This window comes from Diadema setosum, chromosome 1, assembly GCF_964275005.1.
Source record: "Diadema setosum chromosome 1, eeDiaSeto1, whole genome shotgun sequence".
NCBI lineage: Eukaryota > Metazoa > Echinodermata > Echinoidea > Diadematoida > Diadematidae > Diadema > Diadema setosum.
This window is the reverse complement of record NC_092685.1, coordinates 37,931,816-37,955,657: the sequence shown is the minus strand read 5'-3', so window position 1 is coordinate 37,955,657 and position 23,842 is coordinate 37,931,816. Positions and strand designations below refer to the sequence as shown.

The 23,842-nt window shown below is 39.1% G+C and overlaps 1 pseudogene; it reads right to left on the bottom strand.

Annotated features, from left to right (window-relative positions):
• Positions 1–17,939, bottom strand: part of LOC140235965 (uncharacterized) — a 44,987-nt pseudogene extending 27,048 nt beyond the window's left edge.
• Between the last annotated feature and the right edge of the window lie 5,903 nt (positions 17,940–23,842).

Genomic DNA, 23,842 nt, shown 5'->3' with positions numbered 1-23,842 from the left:
ATGATATGGTTCTGCGTGGGTGATTTCTTGCTAGTACTGAATTGAGCACTGTTGTGCACAGTGGGAGCCAGAATTGGATATCTCTGAATGTGACTGCGACAAATTACTGGGTTTGTTGTTGGTTTTTTTTTTTCGTGTGTGTGTAGTATTTTCTTATCCGCAACTTTGTATCTCCACAATTTCCCCTACTTTTTCCTGATGCAATATCACAGAACTATCATATAAAAAAATTCCATGAGTAATTTTTATGAGGGAGAAAATCCAAGTTAAAAGAACAAAAAACAACAGCAACAAATTCCAGAGAAATTCATGTATGGGAGAGTAGAGTGGCTATCATGATATCACACAGCCCTGACACATGCCAGGCAATATGTTGATAAATAAGACGATACAAGAGAATGAATACTATAAACCAGGCAACTAAATCAGAATGTAAATATATTCTGCAAACTTAAAAGTATGTTTACACTCTGTAAAGTTCATGTCTTCAAAGGCTACCACGTGGTTAATACAAAAGATAGTCAACCAGCAATTAAATCCTGATTTATTACATACTTTTGAGTGTTCTGAATCAATCATTTCTGCAAAGCATTTCCCTGTACCTGTTTCTTCCATATGTACATGTGTACCATACCTGATCCTATAAACTCTCAGTACTTTGTGCACAACAATCCACATATAATTTGTATATCCACATGTCCTCTGTCTAGTACATGTAAATTGAGGGCCCAAGGAACACTGTGCAATGATGCAGGAAGGAAATGGATGCCGACACAGGCAAACAAATAAACCGGTAATGTAGGCACTTAATCATGTGCGGAAACATTTTTTTCTTTTTCATCTGTCTGGTAGTTGACTGAACTGTTATACAGCTCTGAAATCTGACACAGCAAGAAATTCCAAAAGCAATCATCACAAAGCAATCATCATACATTTATCCCTTTGCACACTTGATGGAATGATAGGGTACCTAAGGCAATACAGCCATGGAAACTTCTACCACAAAATGATATGACATAGCCAGAATTGCCGCCCAAAATTGATGACTCATATATGTAATACATATATTCAACCTAAAGAGCCGTGATCATCACTCGACAATTCCATTTTGAAAAATACATCCTTCTCTCGAGACTACTGGAGGGTATTTTTAAAAACAGTCACCTAGGAAATAAAAGGAAAATTATCCATTTCTAACTCCCTTAAAGGGGAAGCCCATGGACTGACGGAAGCGCAGACCTATTCATTCACGCACACAGAGCAACGAAAAACGCTCGAAACTCAAATTTATGAAATGGGGGCATATCAAAGTGGGCTTCTGGATATGCTGTTTTGCACACAGGAGAATGCTTCTTGCTACAATAACAAGAGGTTGAAAAGCTTGACCTGCACAACCAACTTCCCTCAGCAATGGGAGAGTATGACAGAGAAGAGGAAATCAAGAATGGAAATGCAGCGAAGAGAATAGCACAGGAAGGGCCAAAAAAAAAAAATTCAAGCAAACAGGCAAAAACACAGACAACAGTTTGTCGATTTGATTGTTACTTACGACAATAAGTCCTCTGTACATTTGTAATGAGGCTTTAATTGGGGCCCTCAAAAGAGTCTACTTTAGTAGTATATAGAGAGTCTCACAAACATAATGCATAATGGCTATGTACATTTTGCTTTGCTTATGAAGTACCTTTGGTACCACTACTGTCCATGTTCTATAGAAGACATCCATTCTTCAAAATGGTGACTCTTTCACAACATAAAATATAAGTCCTATATCACCGAAGATACATTATCATACCTTCTCCACACTAACTGACATGATTCCTTCATGAAAATTCATGCAGGAGCATACATGAAGGCTGGTATCTTTTGTGCATGCATCAAGTGGTAAATTCCTTCCTTACAAGTGACGTCAAGGTCATACCGAGTGAGACCGCTATTCCAAGATCCCTATGGATGCTCACTAAAATGATGCAGGGACTTTTCTACTACTGTCACCAGTATAGAGAGTCACTCTGATTATATACCTTCACTGATAAATTTGTTACTACACTGTATGCTTTAATCAGTTTCATTCAAATCAAGTTTTTTCCATATTCTATCCCAGTTTCCCAACACATTTTATAGTAATGAATGTCATCCAATCTTCAGCTTTACTCGAGCACACATTAACCCGTTGAGGACAAGCTGTTTTTGCAACAACATGCATTTCGCATAGACACATGCCGGAGTATGGGGGGGGGGGGGGGGGGGGGGGACTCGTCCTCAATGAGTTAAAGCCCCTCTAGCAGATGCACAACTTACTGCATCTCTGAAAAAAATATTGCCGGCTTTCATCAGTCTGTAGTATGGTATCATAGCTTTGACCTTCTTTCACTCAAATATCTGCTCCATTATTCCTGTTCCCACTCCATCTCCACCAACCCCCCCCCCCCCCCCTCGCTCCCTCCTCCCTTTGAATTAAAGACCTGGAAGCTACATGGTGATACCACGGACCTAGTAGGTCCATGGTGATACCATGCAATTGGAAGGCTGGCCTGACTCGGATACATTCGGGAATCCCCATAACAAATTGTGTACAGCCATATCATTGATCTTTATGCAGGTACATACACAGCCTAAGAATATTGACTGGAGTCAAACTTTACCAATGAGCATATATGCTTCAATGCATATGGGCCTATTCGCTGATGGGCAATTCTATTCTAGCAGATCTGCATTATTAATGGTCTTCGAATGTGCCCAGAGGGCAGCGAAAGAAGATCAATTTCAGCCGGACCACCTTTCTCTCCCCACACTATTGGTTCTTATAAAGACCCGATAGTGTGGGGATTCATGGGTGGCCCGATTCATTCGCTGCTCACTGGGGTACATTAGAAAACTATGAATAGCACTGGTCAGCAAATACGTGCACCAAAGCTTTATACACTCATTGGTAACGGTCCACTCCAGTGGAGATTCTTTGACTGTGTGAGTACTTCGGAAAAGATAAGTGATAAAGCTGTACACAGTTTTGTACGGGGGATTCTCGAATACATATCAAAGTCGGGCCAGCCTTCCTGCTCCACGGATCCCAACACCATAGGGTCTTTAAGACTTTGTTTGTGAGTGAGCAGCGTGTATCACTTGGGCCTCCTCGCCAGCTGCCTCCTGTTAGTTGGGATGGAATATCATGAACCTGGCAAGAGACCCCCAGAGCCAGGCACCCGCACAACTATATCCATCACCCCTGATGACAGGGGATGGTGTCACAAGGGCAACATCAACTTGTTTGTCAATCACGGGAGGAGGAAGAAAGACATCTGATGCAAACTGCATGGAGCTCGGGAGGTCAGGGTCCCCGCCCACTCTTTGTCGCTGTTTTTGTTGTTTGTTTGTTTTTTGTATGCGTTTGCATTTTTCCAAAATCCATACAAGCCCATTTCACTCTTTTCGGGCACTTGACATGTTGGTTCATTCATTTGGCAGCAGCAGATGCCCAGGAATGCTTTTATTGCCAAATTCACAGCCTTCACATGGGCAGAAAAATGAGCCAACGGAAAATAGTCAGGTGTTCACAGGCATACTTTAAAGAGGATGTGCACATTAAGTCCACAGAGAGAATATGTTGGTGCACTGCACAGACACAGCAGAGAGAATAGAATAAATATTTATATGATTCATTTACTTTCAGTTCTTGGATGAACTGCTCATCAGCTCTCACATATTGCATGTGACAACTCATTCACACAAAGTCGTCCTCATGTTGGGGTGTCTGACAGGCCAGACAGCCATATTGAGCACCCGGTCCTTGTCCTACTATCATGGACCAACATTCACAAAGCCTTGGTCTCATCAATATGATGTGATTGGCCGTCTGGAAATCACAACCGGGCACTAACCCCAGCATTGCTATAAATATCATCATTTAACGCCTGTCTGGCTTTCATGTTTAAGAATGGCGCTCCACAAAAGTGGCGCTCATTTCTCGGCCTTCATGCTCGTTGCCCTCGTTGTGAACCTGAGGTTGGCATTCCAGCCTTGAAGTCCCCGACTCAAATTGTCCCCATCTCCAACACACAATACAGTATACAGATGGAAGCATTTTGATAGCGTAAGCACACAATACCACACAAAACACATCTTGGGCCTTTCTTTCAACATATCTCTTTTCTAAACATTCCAAATACTAATCAGTGGCTTTGATATCTGGCAAATGCCCTAAATAAAAATCAGGTTGGCAATGCTATTTTTTTGATATCAATCAGTTGGAAATACCTACAACTATCACCCTTGCAGTTTAATCTCCTCTTTCACTTCAGTGCAAATGTTGAATTTTACACATCCAGTTCGTTTCCATCGCCATTTTTGCCTCACAGCTTGAATTTTCACACAGCTTTTACAGTAATGCTTCCCTAATTCTTTTTTTCTTTTTTTTTTTTCATCTGCATAAATACTCAGATGAACAGCCTGGGAGAAATAACAAAGTAATTTCCCCCAGCCATCGTGAGAAGAGAGACTGAATCTCCAAGAAATGCATGAGCAAACAAATTATGATGAGAGTGTAGTCCAATCCAATCGGTTTTTTTTTACCTTTATTCTCACCAGCTTGGCTGACTTCATTCCTCGCCCGTGCATTGAATGCCGCTTCGCCAACATTTTCTGCAAAGGGAGGAAGGGAAAATAAAAGAGGAAAAAGCTCACATTAGAAAAACAGCTTTGTCACACTTAAGCTGAAGTACTTCTCTAAAAGTCAACGATCCCAAGTAACATGAGCTTGTCATGGCCATGCATCAAACCTTGAGTGTTCAGCATAAACAAGGACAGTTATTTTTTCCAAGAGCTCCACAGTCCAGACAGGGTTACAAATCAAACATTTGGTCTGTAAATTTATGCATCCACAGTACTTTCGATGCACATCGCATAGTCTCGCCGTATGATGGCAAGCGCCACTGAAATATGACAGAGGATACAAAATGCTTTCTGCAATGATTACAAAAAGGACAAACTACTCTTCCGTAACATTAGCCCATTTTCATTCAATCAGGCTAATAATCATACAGTGTAGTGAGAGCGATAGCCTACTGAATAACAAATGCCAAACTACAGCTATCCTCCACAGTTTGAAAGGTTACAGTGTACGTGTATGTTTTAATATACATTAATCTGATTAAGAGGGACAGATTAACAGGGGGTGGGTGGCAAGAATGGACAAACAACAATTTATAATTGCTACAATCAAATATATACCCATAATGCATATCCAATCAAATTATCAAACAACCCTTTCATTACCTAGCGATTTGTTTCTAAATAGGAAAGTTCTGACTTGTTCGTTCTGAATGATTCACTATTGCAATTTACTGTGATATCACAAAATTATGGAATTACAGAAATTGATTTATTACAAGAACATAATGTAACAATTCCACTTTCTTCTTCTACATGACTACACTATGCATGCATGTAGGCCTACTAAACAATTAAAGAGTACCATCATAGTGTGTACATGTGAGGACTATATTGTATCATTGTTTTTGTGTTGATTTTGTTTTCTTATCTGCAACTTGGAAGTCAAACTTATGATCTTGAATGATGTAAATTTCCCAGCAGAATGACACATCCTCTTCTTTAATATTTAGTCAATACAATGGCGCAAAAATTAGGATATCAAAATCCTATTCCATGTGATTTCATTGCCTGGGGCTTTCTGTTACTGCATACAATTATGTACTGTACGTGCGAACTCGTATTGTCCACTTTTTTTCTGGACATGAACTCATGCTGTACACTCAAAGTCTGTAGCATGCCTCAGTTTATTTTGTTCACAACAAGAAATGGTGATTTTCTGTTTTAAACTATCTATAAAGAGCTTATATCAGGCACTTTCTCCACATAACATCTACCAAGTGCCTTCACAATGCAGAATACAGTTCTACAGTATTATGCCAAATGCAGTCTTCGTGTACACATGTTAATGGACAAATCTTGGTTTAGAATCTGCACTGGTAATCTGTTTTCACTCCACTAAATCTGCTTGAAAAACTCTCCCGCTGAAGTTCACACCCTCGTCAAATGGGCCACCGAGGAGGGTTTGTAGGCTTTGGCACAGAAATTCCCCTCACGATACAAGAATGAGGAAATTCGACGATGTGTTGTGTAGGTTATTTCACACATCGAAAACATTGGACAAGCCATGCTGCTGCATGGGTGCATACAACCCTCAAATTCTCATTTGAAACTAATTGTTTGCGCAAAGTTTGGTGTTTTTTTTTAATATGTCCAACAACCACAATAACTAAAAATCCATAGACAGTGACGGCTGCATGTTACAGTTGACAGAGAAAACACTTTCTTCTGCAGTTGTCCTAACCATTTTGCTCCTGCGATGAATCATTATACAATTGTACACCCACAATTGCAAACAACACACAGCACATGTGGATACAACTATGGAAGCTGCTCAAAGACAATGCTGCTGCCAAAACCTCCAGCAGAAATTATGCCAGAGGAGAGGAGAAAGTATAGTCGTCAATATCAATCTACTATATATGTATGCTACTCGTAGGGGGTGTACGGCAGGGTACAGCTTGGCTTTGCGCCAAGCAGGTCATTAATACTGCACACTTCCTTTATAGCGAGAGAGTAAAGGACAGTGCTTGGCACTGATCCCAGTAGTGGCAAAGTTGTGGTGTGTCACAATTAATAACACTCGCAGATGTGCCAAGCGCCACACTGTAAACATGAACTAATGGGACAGGTATCTGTGTACATGGAACACACATTTTTCACCGAGTTTGTATTCCACCATGTTTTTATCAATACTGGCTCTCACATACATTGTAGGTCCTACTGTCTATACGTAGAATGTGTACCGGTAATACACATGTATATCTCTGGTTTTGAACAGTGTCATATCGTGTACAAATACAGTACCGGTACCTAATTCCTTCTTAATGTGCATTACGGTACTCAAAGCACCCTTAGCTGTAGCACATCTTCAGAGGGCTATTATATGTGGTTTGAAAAGTAATTATTTAAACTGTATCATCCAGGAACAACATTTGCTTCATCAATACTGCTTTTTCTGTGTAGCATTATCTACAGTTCATGAATTGTAGGCCTAATAGTACATGTTGCCTAATCCATACTTTGTTAAAAAAAAACCCAAACAAACAAACAAACACAAAACAAAAAATATCCATAATATTTACAATGTGTGTTGCATTGGAACAGACATGTATCTCTATGAAGGCCTACATGTATGCAGATAGCGTTTTATTGATCAACAATTCTATCTTGTATGAATATGTACAAATACAGACGTTTCAAGCTCTAAAAATGGGATTGCAGCTACAGTGTACATTGTATTTGCAAAACAGGAAGTGTGCACTAAGAGCTGACTAACACATTGGATTTCCATTCAACAAAACCAGATTACCCCTCTGTAATAGACTGTATCAGTAGATTGTTAAATCTGGATGTCACTGTACATTCATTTTCATCATATCATGCGTAGAAAACATTCATACAACTGAACAAATTCATATAACTGATTGGGTACGGTACTGTTGATTCTGTTGGATTCTAAAAATGGAAACATATGATAATGAGGGACTAAAGTAAATTATGTAATCAAAACTAGAAGCTATTTATACTTCCATGTCCCTGGTAATAATTCATGCACATGTGTACTCATCTATAGATGAAATAGCATTCTAAATGAAGTTTATGTACGTGCATCTACACCTCACACCTCACTAAGACAAGCAGTAATAAATCATTGCAGCTCTTGCGCCATAACAATTTCAGGGACCAGTATAAGTAGTGTACATCTGCCCACGGCCGTCTATTACCAGACCACTTCTTACATCTCTAAGTTCCATCAGGAATAACTCAGATGGGGTAAGGATACATTAACAGCTTGTAGATAATTGCTTAAACGTCGTGTAAACAAATTACTGCATGAAGTTCACTGCTCTCTCCACTCTGTACTTGAAGGTGAAATTGCTGTAAAATTGCAGCATGCCTCCAGGTTTCTTCTCACAAACAACCCCTTGTACTCGGGTGCAATGAACCACCTTTCTTATTCATCTCTATCAGTGAGAGAAGGGAAGTACATTGTAAGTGAAATTGATTTTGACAATACTTGCGCTCATGCCACTGGCGGGCCTTTCCATCTCACCCTCCCTCTTCTCCCCCCCCCCCCCCTTGTGTCTGTTTTTGCCTCCACATGTTTCTCTGTCTCTTTGTAAGTATACTGCATCTTTCTCTTTCTCCTCCCTCCTTCTCTGTCACACTCTATCTTTATCCGAATGTCTGTCCGTCAGTCCGTCTCTCTCTCTGTACATTATCATATATCCTCTCTAGTTTGGAACCCATTGTCCACTACCCTGCATGCACGCAGTGCAATGTGATTATACTCCCTCACCCTGACTCCCACTTGTGCATCTAGGGGGGCTGGCTGCTTAGGATATAAGGGAAGACCCATTTTCTATGACCCAGGTCAACGTCACAGGGCACTTCAGTGATCCCATCCACCCCCCCCCCCCCCCCCACACCACCACCTTCATCCTCACGGACCAAACAAAGGAATGCCTCTACACGGACGGACGTTGCCATGCAGAACGGCCAGGGTATGAAATTCAGGAAGTGAGAATTGGATTGTCAAATGCACTAGTCAAATATGCCCCTTAGAAGAAAATTCTGTGTCATTTCGGGAAGAGAGAGAGTGTGTTTGTGTCTTCATGCTATTAGCCGACACAAGTGAAGGCTTTGTAAACATACCAATTATGTCTTCAGAGCATGCAGTTTAAATCACAGTTACAATAGGAGATTGGAGGGAATATCATCCAAATGTAGGCCTACATACTTGTATGTACCAATACTTTAGTATGTTAAATGCATATATTGCATTCAAAATACACAAACATAGAGAACAGAAATATAAATGGAAATTATTTCAAACGGGACAGACTGTTCATCGACTCCTACAGTAAGAGTTGAAGGTGACACCCCGGTGGGGAGAAAGCATGCTGTTTCTTGTACATTAATAGGAATATGAATGATACACAATGATGTACAAGGTAAATTGCACACTTCATATTTCCACTGCTTGCCTTGGGCTATCACTATAAATTGCAGCAAATACACACCAAGGTGTGATCAGTAGCCCACTATCTGACAATGCACATTTGCTGAGGATAATAAATGTGGAAACAACATTGTTGCTAAGTAATCAATGATGCAAGAACATCACAAACAAATTGATTTGATCTTTTCCAACAACACACATACATTTTGCGTAATACAAATCATAGGCCCTACATATTCTACTTGTGTATTATGTCAGCCTAATTGAATGGTAGTGCACACAATGTACAAAAAACAAAAAACCAGAATGCACATTCCTACATATTATTAAGCTTGTAGGTGTGTACAATGGCAAAAACTGTACAAACCACAAACCACAGTGTACAAAGCACCACAGTCAACACGGCACTGACTTGCATTGCAAGCTACAGTTGTGCGAATGGGAATTTCTAACATTAAACCCACATCCTGCGCAATGTACAAACTGGGTTTCCCTGCCACTGTGAGTTACAGTACATGCGTTCTCAACTTTATGACATTATCACCACAGGGAAGTGGCTCTTGGGACGCAATTAGAAAGGAAGGTACACGTGGCATTGGGGGGCATTTTTTTTTTTTAATGTGACCGTTAAATATCATACGAATGGAAGGGCCTGAATTTGTTTTGAACACTACCAATGTAACTCCCAGCAAGTGGCAAATAAAAACTGTCAAAAAACCTGCATGATGACCGAGTAGACAACTTTAGTAGGCCTACAGATGAAAATATACACATTTGTGCTTTATAATGACAAGCTACAGCTACGTATGGTAGCATACTAAAATGTAGGCATACATTTTGAATTAGCAGCAGTATCCAGTGGTGATCAGCATTGGTACACTGCAAACAATTTTTTTTTCTTTTTTTTTTTTTTACTTGAAAAGCTCTCTCTCTCTCTCTCTCTCTGAGTTGAAATTGGAAATTTTAATAAATTAAAACACTTGAATGAAAAAAAAAAAAAAACAGTCATACAAATACATGTGTACCTGGTAGAAAAAAACAAATGAGTTGGGTATAAAAATGACAATCTGCATTGGTGGCCTACATTACAGCTGCTAGTGTGGGTGTAACAACCCTCACTGTAGTTCAGATCTTATTAGGTTAAAAAAGCTCTCAAATGAAGGCCATAGCATTAACAAATGTTTCCATTACTCCAATACTTTGATCTGTTTGTTTTTTTATTCTACAATGGAGCTTCTCCTGAACTGATGCTCTTAAATTTTACTTGTATTATAGAAGAAAAACAAAATTCATAGAAACCTTCATACACTGTAGATCAGTATGACTTTACTGGTAATTCCCTTTCCCCCCCCCCCCCCTTTTTTTTTTCCTACACAAACATTGAAAAGTTCTCTTAAATTCATTTTGGGTCCAAAAGAAAAGTTAAATGAACAAATCATGACAAAAGGCTAAAAGAATAGCATGACACCAGAACTAGCACTGAATATCAAAGTTTTGCAAGAAGCAAGGACGCAAGTAGGTCATAGGTAAATTGATCTAATTGGTCAAGCATGCATGACCTTCCCATTGAATTTTTTAGGAATTCTAAACTCCCACCCCCCCCCCCCCCTTTCATGGTTCTCATGTGTTTTCATCTGAAATCTTGCCATGGTGAGCAAGCACTGGCCACCCAGGGGAAAATGCTTCACTGCCCAAGCAGCAAAAAGTAAGGTACTAGTACTTAATTCCCCCTCAGAGGTTTGCAGGCTCACCTCCCTGAGCAAACAAACACACAAATTTACATACACATACACATACACATAATATACCTTATCTATATTCCAAAATGACGCAAGTACGTGAGTATCGATAAACACACAACAATAAACATGGCTTTGTCCTTATATGTACTGTAGAGGCACAAAACCTCCCATCCTACGATGCATTCTGTGGTTTCGTACTGCGCCCAATGATATGGCGCCAAATGATCAAACAAACTTAGAGACATATAATTATAAATTCATTGTTTGGGCACTGGAGGAGTGTTACAATAAAATAATCAGATTCTAAGGAAAGGGTGGTATCAGGAAAATTTTCTGCATTCTGTCCTCAGTCTAAAGGCCTTAAAGGTGCTGTGCATACTGTATGCTGAGGTAACAGTCTTATGGAACAATTTTTTTTTTCTGTGTCCTTAATTACCACACATTCCAATGTGGTGAAGATAAATCACAGTACTGGTATTCGGCTTTTATTGGGACAGTGTACTGCAGTCAACTTTTACCTACGTTTTCATGGATCTGCTGATAAATCACGCTCACATTCAGTTGCTTTGGTATGTGTTTCTTTGCTTTGCAAGAAAAAATAAGCAGCAGTTCTCTCTGAATAATTCTCTTTTAAGCCTATGCAAAACACACACACACATACAGCAGTAAATACTGTGTGTATATTACATCTAGACTGCAATATCTGTCAATCCCTCACATTGCCACATGGGTAAAAAACAGGCAGAGGGCTGGTTTATGTCAAAGGCATTATCGCATCAAAATGGCAATCTCTGGCAATAATATGAAACAGCTCGAATTTATGGCAATGTTCCTGCCCCACCTATCAGTTATTTCCTGTGTTCAGCTAGGCACAGGGACAAAATGGACATTGCTGTATAGCCCACAGCACAGCATGGGAGGGTTACACCGTACACACTTACAACTGTACCAGTAGTCTCTTGAACTGTAAGCAGCTATTTATAACTCTGGTCAGTAATATCTCACCATACTGTCCATATAATGAGACCACATCCTTTCCTTTTTTTTTAAGCCTTTTATTTTTGATACCCATTTTATGACACTTTGGACATTAAAGACACTTCATCTATTCATGGTACCGGGTAATGTATACATTATGCATTTAAAGGGGGTTTTATTTTTTTATTTTTTATTTTTTTAAAGCCAAGAGTCAACTGATAATGTTATATTTGCAAACTTTCAACATGCTAAGATACTGTCTATGCAGTGGATAACATATCCCACATGCTTGTAAGTGGCAAATCAGTTTGCTTCTCTGAAAGAAATGATACTTATCTCTCCTTCCATCACTGAGGTTCTCGACTGTGAATTGAAACATTTGCAAAACTGCTTTACAAGTTCTGATTCCTAAAATATAGGCTTACCACCCCCATACACATGTCGGTTCTTTGTTTGTTTTGTTACTTTTCTCCTTGCTCTTGTTCTCCGCTGCCAGCACAAACTTACAACTGAGGCCAGATGCTGTTTTGGCAATTTGCACTGCGTAACCCCTAAGTACACGTAGGTCCTACAGTATTCCATTCTCAGGCCCTTTAGTGGTTCACAGAGATAAACAAGGAAATGTGCATAATTTACCTGCTGCATCTTCTCGAAGTCTATTCGCCTCCCGCTCTGGATGTGACCGTCGTAGTGAACGTGCCTGTGCCTCTTCCGAGGCGACGTATAGTCCCCGGCGGGGCCAACGTTGGCAACAAAGTGGATTTTATTGTCTATTCTCTTTGGGGAGAGTCTGCAGAGGTGCTTTGGCGGTGAAGTACTAAACTGTAGAGGCGACGACGCCTTTGTGAATAACTCCTTAACCTCCTCGTCACTGGAGCTGGACACTTCCCCGTTCCTGTTCCAGTGGTTCACCTGAGACCACTTCCGTTTCTCCGGCAACTGTCTCTCTATGCAGGCCAGCTCCTCCTCCGAGCTGTGCCTGTCTGGTGCAGAAACGAGGATGTTCTCTGAGGAATTGTCCTCCAGCGGTCTCGGTTTTGTGGCAAGCGATGGGTACTGGTGGTGCAGGAGGCCGGAGTTCGGGGCCATGGTGCCAATGCACGTTCTTCTCTCTACACAAAAGAATTAGGAAAAAGCACATATCTTTTGAAAGGACATACAGCTTCTATGTATTACAGATTCTATGAGTGAGTGGGCGTGTCAAACACTTATTGAAGCTTCATGGCCGCTGAAATTTGGTTATGAGAGCAATTCCACACCAGTTCAATTTGGTTTTGATGACCAGAGTAAAATAAACAAAAAACAAACAAAACAAAAACAAAAGAAAACCCCCAAATGGTTGAGGTTTCACCACAACTGGTCTTACAGTCAGAAAGTTCTTATATAGTTCAATCTTCCCTCAACAGTGATATTGACAACACTCAGCAGTCACACACACAATCCATCAAGACGACTGTTTGTTTTTTCCAAATGTTGATGGAATTTCTGCTATTCCATATACATGTCTAATTTAATACTTCTATAATTCATTAATGCCAATTTGAAACACTGTATGGAATTTCACCCTTTAATCAGTAAACTCTCATCATTGAATACACATTCAATTGGCTGGAAGAACAGTGAGCCTCATGGATCCAGTGTGTATAGTACATCATTTGCTCGAAACAACAGGGGGCTGTGCCAAATGCAGCAATACATGCCACTGTGGCCCTGAACCTCAATCATGATATTGTCAGCAAAATTTGGGATTAATCAATTTACAATAACTAGGAGGAAATGATGAATGATCGTGAATGTGCACATCATTTTGTCTAGTTTAAAATAGTAAGATCACTTGTCAATCTAGATTACAATGCAGAGGAACAGATAATGTACCTTTGAAAAGTTGTTCAACTTCTTGGTTTTCCTCTTCAGAATCAGTATTTTCCGTCTCTTCTGCTGGGATCTGTTTGGGCAGAAAAACGATAACAAAAACAGTAATATTAGGTCAATCATTAGAAACCATAAAAGTCTGTAAAATTAAATGTTGAAGTTACAACAGCAAGTTTTATACTAATTACAGCATAACACTGTGGAGGAGTTGTCATGCCCTCCGGATCCGAAAAATTGTGCACGTAGGGTAATAGAGAACCACGCATCACTACCTGCATCATTTGTGGGGAATTTATTCAGCATTAGAGCATCATAATCACCAGTTTCACAATACAAGGAAATGCTTTTCTGACCACAGTGGCAATGGCACCACCAGCGCCTGCCCGCCTTCCCTCCCATCAACCTCACAACAAAGGACGTGATCAAAAGGGTCACTTTTTTTGAGAGGCATCAACTGCCCTAGAGTAACAGCACCGTAGGTCCATTATGGGGCCAAGGAGCAATTTTAAAGGCCTTTGCCAACAGAGGCAAATTACAGGATGCCAAGCAGCTTGTACCTGTCTTGTAAACAAGTCACAGCCCTAACAACTGCGATCTTTATGAAGAAATAAACAGACCAAGAGGGGTATACTTTTGTACAAAAGAAAAGGATAGAGAATGGGGTACAAACTATTGTCTGTTTCATAAGCTTTAATACTCTCAAAGTGGATACCAAGCCCTACATAGAACAAAACAACAATACAAAATTCCCAAGTGATGAGTTTGTATGCATAATATTACTCCCTCGCTTTAAATTCAGCGACTGCATACAATTCCCCCTTAACTCAAGCCGATGCAAAGGGATTTAATGGCACTGTGGAAAGTGTGGCAGCTTTTCATGTCTACAATATACACTCCCGTTTTCCGCTTTCCCCACTCTATCTCCGAAGAGCAGCTTATTGCAGATTTATAGTAGCTCTGTGGATTGCATGAAGCATGGACTGAATGAATAACTTCGAGGTCCATGGCACTTGTTTTTTGATGGGGCTGAAGTAAAAGTCTCTTTCCTTGCCAAGATCTGACCTCTGTAAATCAACTGCTGATGAAAAGAGATCAAAACAGGCCTCTTCTCTGAGATAGAGCTCCTTGGCATCTCAGGCATGGAGACAAAATTTACCCTTGGTTGTGAGCATACTTCCTGCTATCAATAATTACAATGCTATTTTAAATCACTGATGTTTCAAGCTTCACAGGGAGTTTGTAGGCACTGATTCTCTATCATCATTCTCAATGTAATGCGTTTGTCTTTTGAATGATATTGTTGGTAAGATGATATTCCGCTGCAGCTTTGTTAAACAGGAAATGTTATTCAGCAGTTCCTAATCCAGATGACCTCTGCACCATGCAAATCTTTCTTTTTAACTATTAAAGGCAAATGTCACACACTTTTGTTGCATATTAATTTGCAAAAGTCTTTCATAGTTGGTGATGGCATTCATGCACTCTAAGTTGTGTAGATGATAGTGATTGAATGCATACAGTAATTTACCAGTTTCTATAAAAAGAAAAAAAAAAGAAAAAAGAAAACATTGATCGAGTACCATACAATAGGTCCCTAAAACCAAAACCCTTGCAGAAAAGCTTCACTGGGTGCATTCAAGCCACACTACATGGGTTTGCATGAACAGTGAGCATGTTGAAAGAGGAGGGGGGAAAAAAATCAATAGACAAGTCGAAGTCTCGGGTATCTAGGCTGCATGCTAACAATGCATTGTAGCTGCATACCATTGTACTACAGTAGATCTCATTTACATAGCATCCCAGTGGGAGCAAACACCAAGCCGTTCATGGCAACTGGTAGAAATTAATAGGAACAGCATTGAACAGCCTTTGCTTTATGGCATCATAGGTAATATCTTAGTCCTTCCACACATTCAATGAAAGACAGGTGAGGTATAGAAAAAACAGGATATTACATAAAAAAAAACAAAAACTGACAAAATTCAACACATCACTACAGCACTTCTAATATGAGCTCTCCTTACATGTAGGTTATGAATACTAATACAAAGCAAGATAAAATTTCTTTGGAAAATTTCAGCACTGTATTATGGCCTTACAGATAGGCTCTACAGGTATAGAAGTGTTGGTTCATGTTGGCTACCCACACAATTCTGATTTTACCTTAATTGAAGTAAAATTGAAGTAAAAATGAAGAACAGAACAAGAATTGTGATTTAAATGATCAAAACTCAGCATTAAAATCTACCACAATATACATGAATACATTGTACATCTACGTATGCCTACATTACATTGTATGTGTACCCCACAACTAGTAAAAGAAAAAAAAAATAGAAAGGGCAATATTTGATGATGAACACAAAACATGATGAAAAGCCGCATGTTTGCTGACCAATTTTCCAAAGTCAACACACAGACACACATTTCACGACCACAGGTCTTTGTTGGTAGATGGCTCACACGTCATGGGCCTCTCCGCTGTTCCATAAACTGATTCCTTTTGAATCGGGGATCGGGCAGGTGGTTGTTTCTCCAGTCTGCCTTTGCACACATGTAAATGGCTGTCATTCCTGGCCCTGGCATGCCTTTATTGCTATAGAGTACAGTATAGGGTCTAGTAGCAGGAGGCTTACTGAACCATCGCTAGGATTGTACATACATGTATGTACACTGTAGTTTCCGACTGCCCCAATATGTGAATATGATACAATGGGAATGTCAAGGTCAGATATGAAAACTCGTACACACAAATGATTCCCAGTCTCAAATATCTAAATTTTCTGGAAGCAAGCCATCTCTGACAGCTGTTGGTACAGTGTATTGTTAATCCAGCCCAGAGAGGGGGGTGGGATGGGTCTACCTTGTGTTTGTGCACGCAAAGTTATAGCGAACTATTTGGTGCTAGTGAAGGGGAGACATTTGATTTATAGAAATTGCAGTACCGGTACCGTACTTACGGGTAAACTCAGCCTCAATGTAATGAGATCATAGGGCCCAGGAGTTTACCCATGAATATTATTATTGTTAGACTACAAACATTGCTGCTGCACAATATGCTTGGTATACTGTTTTACACCTCTAAAAACAGGGAAGAAGGTATGATGGCAAGTAGCACAATTACATGTAATCCATGTTAGTTAACACTTAACACAATAATTAGAATCCATAGGTCAATGATTCCTAAAAATGCAACCACCATGATGGAAATGACATTATCATTCATAGCATTCATTAGTAGTTAGATCCCGACTCCATCATCACCATGATCAGCATGTTTTCCACAGGATGCTGCAATGCCCACTGCACAGCCACTGCCTGGTAGCACTGCCATTGGTTAGTGGTTTCTTGGACTCTGGTGTTTATGATCACAGATGTACTAATATGTAACTTACATCTAGAGCATCTACGTAAATATGTGCTTTAAATTATGGTGTTTAATTTTGTAGCCAAATTTTGTCATTACCCTATGGTTAAAAGATGGAAAAATTAGAGGTATTTTTGTCTAACGTTAGACGAGACCCCTCGAACGGTGTTATGCATCCTTTCTTCCTCTCCAGTAAAAAAAAAAAAAAAAAATGTAACCAGGTTAAAAGTTAAAAAAAAAAACCTTTTCCAACAAGACAAAGTGTTTAGTCACATGAGTGACAACTCAGTCACAAAAGGAACTGAAACTGAATTTGTAAACTTACCTTCGCTTCAAACGGTTGAACGTCATTCAGAGATTGAGCTCGAAATTTTTGGGTTAAAAATCTAATCATCATTTCCAGAGAGTGATGATGAGCTGCTGACCAGAGAATCGTTAAACCCTGTTTTATATCCTCCAAGCTACCAAGTGAGGACCGTGCATGAACAACAGGTCCGCTGAACTCAGCTGATCAGAGATTATAATCGTGTGGATGTGGCCCGCACTTCTGGCTTGGTCACGTACTCCCGAAAGACTCCTTTCCTCTTGATCCTCTTTCTATTTCATTTTGAGCGTTCATGTGCCTGATTTTGCTCAGACACAGAGTTTGTTTTGCTCTTATCTGGATATTTCTGAGACATCAGTACAGTGGTCAACTTCCGCTCAATCATGTACAAACCACTGTGCATCTAATGTTACTCCTCCGATCCCGTGTACTCCTCCTGCTAGCTGCAACATGAACAGCAGCAGCAGACTATAGAAATTTACACGGCCACATTCACTGTCAGAAGGCAGTTCAGCTCGTCTTCGGCGGAGATGCTCCTCCGATATGCGTGTGGACGACAGGCGGCACAGCTAAGAACGACAACAGATCGGATCGGAGTAATGTCTTTGTTGCATGCTATTCCTCCTGCTACTAGCGCGCTAGCTACACACAGCGAGCAAGGGTGACACACACGCACGGAGGAAGTACTGTACGAGTACAGGGGGCCAGGGAGCGCAAGAACGAACACGAGAAATTGTGCATTCGACCAGTCCGAAAGGCATAATTCACACGACTACCGTAGTAAACAAGCACTAGACGGCACATGAAACAAGGCTTTTCATTGGACTGTCCGCAAATTGCGTCATGGTAATGACCTCTTGCCACGCGAGGGGCGGGGCCTAGTGACACGTGCGTGCAAATCGTGCCAGCCCAGCGAGTGTCCTCGTGTTGGTTGCGAGAATAAAGAAAATTGACTGCCATCCGGAGAAACGAACACAGTGGTATGCGAAAAGCACAATGCGTGCAAAGTGAAATTCTGGATGAAGGAGAGATGTGGTTCAATCGTTATAATGGTGGGGACCAAAATGGGTTGCTGGTGTGCAACAAAAAGCCCCTTCTCTTGGACCACCTGTCCAAGGATGACACCATGCAAATAACGGTCGTTTAGGAATATTTCAACTACGCATGGAAAATACACAACTATTTTCCCTTTCATCAAGTTTAAAGAATGACTCGCCCAACACTGTTCAAATTATAATTCTTTATTAAATGAACACTCAGGAAGGAGAGAGAATGTTCTACACACGAACACATACACACACTCACATAGGCCTAATGGAGACACTGTTGTTCATAAATGAATCTCTCTGGGTTTGCTTCCTTTGTGTGAGTGTGCGTCTGTCTGTCTGTCTGTCTGTCTGTGTGCTTGTGTGTGTTTGTATGTTTTAATCAAATCCCCGAAAGCAGCAGAGTTTGGGCAAAATCAAATACTAGTATTGTATGTGTTCCAACCATTGACTAATAGATTTTAGTAGGTCAATTTAATGTGGTGATTTTTAGCGTCTTCGTCAGTAGATGAAACCATCCCTCATAAAGGACGATGTCGCCAATTCCTAGGTTTTCTTGAAAGGCGACGACTCGAACCGAAGATACGGGAACGATCCCAATCTGTTGTTGCTAATCATCCGAGAAAACGTCTGCTCTAAATTCAGCATCAAGAAAAACACTGCATCACCCATCTGTATGCACCAAGGATTTCAGAGCAAGCGACGTGACAGGATCTCACAACGCAATTTCACTCCATATGGACTTTTATAATAAGAGTACAATTTACTGTCTAAAAAAAAGTAGTAGGAGCTGAATTAACTCATACAAAAAAGGCAAAATGTGACCAAGACGATCATTCAAAGGTCGCCATTTCCTGGCAAGCAAACATGCAGTCGTGTGCATATTCTATACGTAACTCTGAAAATCACCACTTTTCTCTCCCCCCCCCCCTTTTTTTTTCCCCCACTGCCTGGGGTCTTTATACTGGGTTCTCCGAAGGTATTTTCTTACGTATTTACGTGCTCCTATCATTTTTTTTTCATTGATCTTGTGCGCTGATCTCTCAATGTTGATAGAACCGCAGAACAATATGTATCACAACCTGGACTCCCTTAATTCGTTCGTTTATCATTATTATTATTATTTTTTTGCTTTGTCTTAATTTTGTGAGAGATGGAAAATTCCTTTTTTTTTTTTTTTTTTTTTTTTTTTTTACTTGGGACTTGATTATTTTTCTGGGCGTTGTTGCGTGAAATTATAGTATTTCTACAATTGATAGTAACTCAGAGTTTTTATCGATTAACCATCAGTGAATTCTTGGCTTTGATTGGCTAATTGATAATGTAGCTAATGGTATAGTAACCAGTGATTGTCAAGTTACAATTGTCTTATGCAATGGGACCCTGATAGCTATACCTAATCACATCGTAAGAGATCGGACTTGAAATATTCCCCTTTATCATTGGAAAGAGATAAACCAAACAATCCAAGCAATAGAAAAAAAGTACATACACAAAGCTTTAACATGGACATTTTGCACTCAGAGCGTTATAGGCCTTTGCATGTGGCTATATACTGCATGTCCAAACATGTCTGTCATTACAACTGTACTCCTCTTTTTCTTTTTGCTTCTTATTTTCTTGAGCACAGGAAAAAAGTAATTTTCAATGTGAGGTATGTGTATAAGCTTAATTCGCTTGCATCATACGGTTTTCCCTGAATCAAACAACCCTCGTATCTATAGATATGAATTTATCAAATTACAAATAATCTAGTACGTATAAAAGGTTGGCCTACTGAAAAAGTGGAAATTTTGACGCATTTCGCGCAGTCATAAACTATTATAGCCCGAAAATAAAAGCGCGCGAATATTTTTGCTTGCCATAAAAGTATTCGCGCGCTTTTATTTTCCCTACCGAGCGCGAAATAATAATTACTCACGCGAAAATATCCACTCATAACTATACATCTGCTACTACTTCTACTCGTACTACTACTACTACTATGCTACTGCTCGTACTGCTATTACTACTATACTACTACTACTACTACTACTACTACTACTACTACTACTACTACTACTACTACTACTACTACTACTACTACTACTACTACTACTATACTACTGCTGCTGCTGCTGCTACACCAGTACCAACATTCTATTACATGTTCTATTATTCAAACTATATCCATTTCCTTTTTTGGTAACATGAAGGAAATTGATATTACGATAAACAAAATGCTGCAGCGTCATGTATATCAACAACATAATACCCTGATAATATAACATGCACTGTTACCTTCAAATTAAGAATATGCCCATGAACACAAACAAGATTAAAAAAATAATAACTAACAAATGTTTGGAAAATCAATTCAAAAGGCAATGTCAGAGTGAATTATACTGAATCGATATTGTTGTGTCCCCCTTCTTGTTCCCTCCCTTTTTTTTTTCTTTCTTTCATTTTTCCAAGTGGTGACGAGTGACGACCAATGCAATGAACTTGCTGTCACAACATTTGTAATTCATGGGTGAAATTCAGATGGCTATATTTCTGTGTTGGGTATGCCTCAGACAAACCGTAACAAATCTTTATGGTTGCTGCATTGGCCTCAGGTTCAACGTACAGAAATATGATACATGAATGCGAAACACAATTGTTGCATTGCTGCATGTACTATGACAAACACCGTTACCACTGCATGTGTGTTTGAAAGAGGTCAACATGGATTCTGCTCATGATGTATTGTTGCTTTGACCATTTTAGAAGATCAGCAATATTGTCGCTTTCCACTTCAGACTGATTCGGGATTTCCTGAAAGAATGATAACAGTATAACAGCGAGACAGTTGTTGTGGTTGTGCTGACAGGTCTGCTATGTTCATTCATTCGTTCAAACACTGGCGCCTCGCAGAACGCCCTCATCGTTGAAGTCGTTACACCGCGACCTCCTCCCTCCTACCATCACTGATCTATAATAGAGAACAATGGGCCCTTAACATTGTGTTCTATCGTGTTAATAACATTAATTTTATTCATATTTCCATCTCGCATTTGACGCCGATAGGAGTGTCAATTTCAAGTCACTTTTTAAACCAAGATTCCCGAAGACTCTAGACGACCCGCATGAGACTATATACCCTTATTTTTTTTTTCTTCTTCTTCATCTTCTTTTTTTTTTTCAGGTTGTATCTTCAAGCTATTAGCTTATTTAACGAAAGCCTTCTGCATTCTTATCCCACAATACATTTTACCACGATTTAGTGAGATCACTGCTTGTTCCTTTATCCCGAACAGCTCCATACCAACATGTATTTTTTTTTCATTCAGTTATCAGTATATATTGTACGTGTAAAATGTTAGTAATGTTCGAATGTACTAATAGTACGCCTTATTGTTTTCGAAAAAAAAAGATGTATTTCATTAAAGTTTGTATGTTCAATGGAAAAAAAAACTGAATAACAATTAAACTTAACTTGAACTGAAATTGAGACGCGGACATTTCTGCAGATATTAAGTCGCAATTGTATTTGCATTTGCATTTTATTTATCTATTTATTTATTTATTTATTTATTTATTTATTTATTTATCTATCTATTGATTGATTTATTTATTTATCTATCTATTTATTCATTCATTTATCTATCTATCTATCTTTTTATTCATTTGTTATTGCTCTTTTCGTAATCAAAATTAATCAACTGCATTTCATAATCTTACAAGAAATTTGATGGTGGTGTTTTAAATTCAATTCAATTCAAATGATTTTACATTCCATATAAAGTAATACGAAGCAATATACATAACGCTTACATGTTTGAATCATATAAGTTTCAACAAAACATGGATAGAATATCATTATGATATCAACTTTGGCTTTTAGATAAATAAACAAGTATAATAAGCGATACAATCTTATTTTGTAACTCTGTATGTGGAAAGAGGAATTCACAAGAAAAGCATAGCTTGTAAAATTTGTGAATTACTCTAGGAGATGAGGGCATCTCAAGATCCGTCAAGAACTCCATGTATGAAAATTTTGATATCCTGACGTCAGGTAAACAAACAGAAAGAAAAAAAAGAAGACTATGACAAGGACAAGAACGAAAGCAAGGACGGATCAGTCAAGAAAACAAACTAAAGATAAAGGATCATAGTTTATGGCACTATGATGATGACAACCTTGCCCCGTTATATTGTTAATTACAGCAAGCAATCGCGATTTCTAACTCTCACCTTAACCTCTCAAACAACCGATTGACCCTGATAAATTCGTCTCGCTTAAACGCACAGATACTGATTTGCCCCTTTGCTTCATATCATAAATCTATTATTATCATCTCACCAGACTGCCATTTTGTACTACAGAAGAATGCACCAAAACAAACTGACGTACATAGACTGATTTATTTTCTTCGTTTTCATAGCATATTTTCATCGTGCAATAGCATGGTTATTCATTAACACTTTGGTAAACGTTATATTCATCATTAACCTCTTTTTCCGTTCGTTACGCACGCATTCCTCCTGACTTATCTGTGTATAATTATATTATGATTTAATGCCAATATCATGCCTTTGTTACAATAAATATTGTTGATGTCTGGAAAGTGATCCTTCTCCGCAAAAATATCAATGATATAAAGATACAGTAACTTTAAAAATGAAGGATTATTTATTTGGATTATCATTATGTGCAGTAAACTTGACACTGTTCTTGTTGGACTGTTGTAATCAATTAAAAATTGTTAATATCGGATTACAACAACTAAAGAATCGTGGTAAGGCAAGAATAGTGTTTTTAATTTTGTTGTAAAGATTGTAAAGCGGAACACAAAATGAGAGGTAAACACAACTATATTTCTCATGAAATTTGCCTCCAAAAATGAGTAAACAAAAAAGATTGAAAAAAAAAACAGACACAGACAATAATATACTGTTTTTGCGTTTACATTTCAACTTTGTTTTTTTTTTCTTAGCATAACAGATAAAAGATCATAAAACAAAAGCTCGTGTAGCACCTCATCGCGGTCAAAACAAAGCTTGTAATCCAATACCTGTGTTATATCTCACTCTCTTTCCTTTTTTTATTTATTTATTTTTTTTTTTACTTTCGATGTTTGAATCTACCTTGTTCCTTTTTTCTTTCTTTTTGATTTCTTTAGGAATGTAACTTGATAACCACAAAGCAATTTTATCGGTATAATGTTATGGTGGAACGGATGATCGCAAAGCAGTTCCAAGCTAGACGAAACTGGAGATTGTGGTGGGGATTTTTTTTTTCCTTTGGAGTTCTTTCTTTAGTCGTGTTTTTCCCCCTCAGATTATATATACGTATACATATGTCTTCCGCGCATGCCGTTGCCAAGTAAACAACCGGAAAGAGCTTCACGCGAAGCTTTCTTAAATCGAAAGAGGAGAGCGCATGCTATATAGAGTTTATCTCGAGAGCAACGACCT